This window comes from Benincasa hispida, chromosome 9, assembly GCF_009727055.1.
Source record: "Benincasa hispida cultivar B227 chromosome 9, ASM972705v1, whole genome shotgun sequence".
Classification (NCBI taxonomy): domain Eukaryota; kingdom Viridiplantae; phylum Streptophyta; class Magnoliopsida; order Cucurbitales; family Cucurbitaceae; genus Benincasa; species Benincasa hispida.
The window spans coordinates 24,372,681-24,377,913 of NC_052357.1; positions in this window are offsets into that span (position 1 = coordinate 24,372,681).

The window sequence follows — 5,233 nt, forward strand, 5'->3', positions numbered from 1 at the left end:
ATGCAAATGGATATACAAAATCAAGTATCGTGCAGATGGGACCATTGACCGCTACAAGGCACGGTTAGTAGCCAAAGGATACATGCAGCAAAAAGGCCTCAACTATATTGAGACATTTTCTCCTGTTGCCAAGCTTGTCTCAAAAGGTTGGTCTCTACTTCAACTAGATGTTAATAATACTTTCTTACATGGTGATGTAGTTGAAGAGGTATACATGGATCTACCCTTGGGTTACAAGCACAATGTTGTTCAACTACACGAATCAAATTATTGTCATTTTATTTCATAATGATATGATATTGTCCACTTTGGACATAAATCCTCATGGCTTTGTTTTTTATTTCACCCAAAAAACCTGTACCAATGGAGATAGTTGTTCTTACTTATATAACCATGATCCCCCTCTTATCTAATTAATGTGGGACTTTGGTCGCATTTCCAACAATATTAACATAGAACATCTCAAGTATAAGAATACAAATTGATATATTTTTTTTCTAAAAATAAAGTAGGCAACTTTTAGTTTAATAATGTTTGTGAAAATTGATGATGAGACAAGCATTTTTATTTGAACACTTTTGATTAAAACTTATTAAAATGCACTTGAAAAGTTATTTTGAGTGGTTACCAAACACTTAAATTTCTTTCAAAATGATTTATTTTTCAAATTAAATACTTGAAAATGCATTCCAAACATACCCTAAAATATTATATCGTATCATCGATGGTTCTAACTTCTATGAGTAAAGTTTAGTTTAATTAGAATATTTTGAGATGAATTTTTAGAATTTTATTTAAATATTTATTCAATAAGCATATTCTAAAACAACACCCAAGTTGGTTCAAAATTTACATAATTACACATATTGATTGATAACTAACCGAGAACAAAATTTATTTATAAACTATATAATGACAAAGTTGACATGTACTAAAAATTAATACTTAATTTTGATGAGATATTTCATGATACGAACTAAACTATTACAAATTTTAAAGTATAAATATTAAATTATTATAAATTTTAAAATACAAAAATCTCGTTTGATAACCATTTTGTTTTTTAAAATTAAGTCTATGAACACTATTTATGCTTTCAAATTTCTTCATTTATTATCTACTTTTCACTAATGATTTGAAAAATCAAGCCAAATTTTGAAAACTAAGAAAAGTAGTTTTCAAAAATTAGTTCTTGTTTTTAGAATTTTGCTAAGAATTCAATCATTATACTTAAGAAAGATGCAAATAATTGTAAGAAATGTAAAGAAAATAGACTCCATTTTTTTAAATAAATGAAAAATAAAATAATTACCAAACAAATCTTCTATTATCAACTAAAGTTTGAAAATTAAATTATTTCTATCATGAAAGTTTGACCAAAAGTATTTTTTTTGAAAAAAAGAAAGAAAATCAATCCACGAAGCTTTTTTGGAGTGTATAAAAGCAAATGTAAATTATGGCCCCTCAATTTTCGGAACTTTGTTTTTTTTTTTTTTTTTTGTGGTTAAATTTTTAACCACTTTACATTTTGGTTTTTTTTTTAACTTTTACAAAATTCAACATTTTTCATTTGAAATTTGAATTATCATTAGATTTCATATCTACTCTCTATAATAAAAATGTTATTTTTAACTTATTGAAAATGATTGTTTAATTACCAAATTAGAATGTAAAAATACAATTCTAGATCCAAAACTAAACGTTAAAATTATTTTTAAAAAATACTTCATTAGAAATAAATAGAATTAGAGAGAAAAAAATAACATTTGTGAATAGAATTAGAGAGAAAAAAGAACATTTGTTTAGTTAAGAATAATTTTGATCAACTTATAATATATATATAGAAATACATATAAAGCAATCATCGGCCATCGTTGCAATAGAAAATTAAGATCACAAAATATATATCTAATGGTAACTGAATTCTTTTCTTAATTATTGAATAATGAATATTTCAAGAGAGTACTATTAAAAATAATATGGTCTTTCATATAATAATGATATAATAAAGGGAGGCTAAAGATCACCATTTTAATAATATTTTTTTATTTAACTTTTTAAAATGGAATTATTTATGCCTACTTGCCCCACCACTTTTTTTTTTCTTTTTTCTTTTTTTGCACAATTAGATAATCATTTTTATTTGAATATTAATATATTGAGAATATAGTGTAAAATAATACCAATAAAATATGTTGCCCCATTTGAATATGTAATAGAGCCCATATCCCAAGTCATTGCATACCAAAATATTAATAATAAATTGAATAATACTCAATAATTTATTCTTTTAGACAACTTTGGAAAAATTTTATTTAAATAAATATTGTTCTTGGAATTTATAAAATATTGAAAAAGATTGACATGTTAAGATTTATTGTTTAGTTAATTATCATATGACTTATAAAGTATTCATGTTTTCATCATTATTTTAATTTTATTCAAATCCATCATGGTTTGGGTTTAGTGAACATATTATATACGTAGAGAGAGATGCATACAATTAGAAAATTAAAAATTATTTCTCGTGAATTTACTAATTTCACTTTCTTACATCTTTGTCTTTCTCTTACAAAATTTCATCTTATTGTTTCATTAACAATTAAAATTAAATTTGAATACAAACATAGTTCAACTTATATGAATTTTTATCGTTACCTTTGAGGTTTGAGTTTAAATCTTTTTTAATAAAAATTCATTAAAAATAAATTGAAAAAAGAAAAAAAAACGTTTTTAGTGCTTAGATTTTGGATTTAGTGTCCATTTATTCCTTAGGTTTTAAAATGTTACATTTTTAGTACTCGAGTTTTTACGAATCTTTTTTTAACGAATGACTCTTTGTAGGTGCCTTTGTGATTAATGACCCGTTCCCGTACAAACGTATGAAATCTAGCATTTTGCTTATGCCAGTGCACACTAACAGTTTATACAATATCATGTTAGGGATAATCATGTTTAACGTGTTGGGTTGTATGTCCTAAAACTCGCAGTTTGTAAAGTTATATATATTCTATTATCAATAAAGATGTTATTCGACATTGCTTCAATAAAATTGTTATTGAGTATATAAATTGCACTTATAAAGTCTAAATCCAATAAACTAAGATCCATAGCTACTATATGAATACCTGAACTTTATGTAGAGGCATAAAAGTGGACCAAGTTCAAGTAAATAGTCAAAATGATCTATAGTATACGAATAAGGTTGGGTGCCTTATTCTAGTAACACTATCGGATGCAGCCCACTCTGTAGTTGTTACAAGTTATTGTAAAGGTGCTACAAACGAAGTGATCCTGATTCGTTTGTGTAATGATACGAGGAGTGGGGCCATTCTATACAATAGTTTGCATAAGATTGGACCAAGAAATAAGTCATTCTTACTTTATAACGTTGTTTACTGTTTAAGCTGACCATTTCGCTTAGATGACCTAGGTAACTCGATCTTAATCTTGAGCTAACTATGAACTTCTGTTTATTCGGGATTATCCTTAGATTTTCATAGGTGGGGGTTGGCTCAACAGCGCCGGCTCAATAAGCATCCCATTTCAGGGGTAAGACCAGGTAGATAGCTGGGAACATAGAGTGCAATAAGTAATTCACGCCTACCCGATTTAAGAATAGAAGAAATGTTGTTCTCTTAAATACTGAATCCATGTCTTGAACAAGGGGCCTCACCCTCTCTTTGGCTCGAGAAGGGTCCGATTTAGTGATTGGGTTACAAACCAATTGTTCATTAGATGATCAGTAAAACTTAAGGAGTAAGATGTAATGTCGGGGGTAAAAACAACATATTGACCTAATCGTTATTACGAACAACCTGTGAAGGGTCGACTTACTGATTATGGTTAAATCATGTAGACACAAATATATATACAATGGGGAGAGTGCAACTATCGAGCTATAGTGATGTGACTGTTGGATTGTATCAGCGCACAATGGAAGTAACCAGGATCCATAAGCACTCTAATTCATTAATTTTGGCATAAATGAAAGTATGTTTCAGCAAAAAAAAAATATGTTTCGTGACATACCTTTGTAGAACTTCCTCAAAGTTTGAATCCAGCTGCAAATCTTCTTTGAATCTTGATGTAGACCACCCTAAAATCTTTCCTACTATCCTCTTGGTGCTCTAGTAGGACTCAAAATAAGCCCGAATTAAGGGAATTTGAAGACAAACTTACTGCAGTAACCCAGCAGAAGAACAACTTTCACCCGAATTTTTCAGAAAAATTTGATTGGTTGCATTACCTAAAAAATACTCCAATCTCTTCAATATATTGCAGACACTCATGCAAAGAGATTAGCTGCATGAGATGCAACTCATGCTTGGAGTTAATGAAGATGGTGGGTTGTTAGTGAGCTACTTGAAGAAGTAATGGAAAATGTCAATTTTTCATTTTTGTGATTTTTCATTCTTTTTCAATTTTTCAAATATTGATTTCATAAATAAATTTTTTAATAAAATTGAAAATATTATTAATTTTACAAAATTAAAATAAATTAATTTTCTTAATAAAATTAGTAAATAATTATTTAAACAATTTAAATAATTGTAATTGATTTAATATTTGATATTACACAATTCTATCTTCAAATATTTAAATCATATCAAATATTATTTCTCCAATTTCATTTAATTCTAATTTGAACGTTTCAAATTAACTTATCACGCTACTCTAGAACTAATCCATTTATGAGCTAGTAAGGGGACCTCGCTGTAGATATATTATGTCCCCTCGATCATAGGCTCTAACGATCCAAGATTAATCAGCTAAACTCATTAGACCGAATTAACCCTCATTCGTTGACTAATAAGTGATTCCACTAAAGTCCATAGCTGAACTCCCCTCACTATAGATATATTATGTCCAGTCGATATAACCATGATTAGTAAGTTAACCCTTTACAGGTTGTTCGTAATAACGACTGGGTCGAATCTCTATTTTACCCTTGAAATTACCTATTGTTTCTTAAGTCCCACCGATCCCTTAATGAACAATTGATTTGTGATCTAATCATCAAATCGAATCCCTCTCAGGCCATTGAGAGGGTGAGGCCTCTTGTTCAAGACCTAGAACTAACACTTGAAGGGAACAACTTCTCTACTAACCCTAATCGGGTAGGAGTAAATTCTGTCTTGCACCCTATGTCCATAGATATTCATTCGATCTTATTCCAAAATGGGAGGCTTATTAAGCAGAGATATTTGGTCTACTATCGCCATTTGCAGAT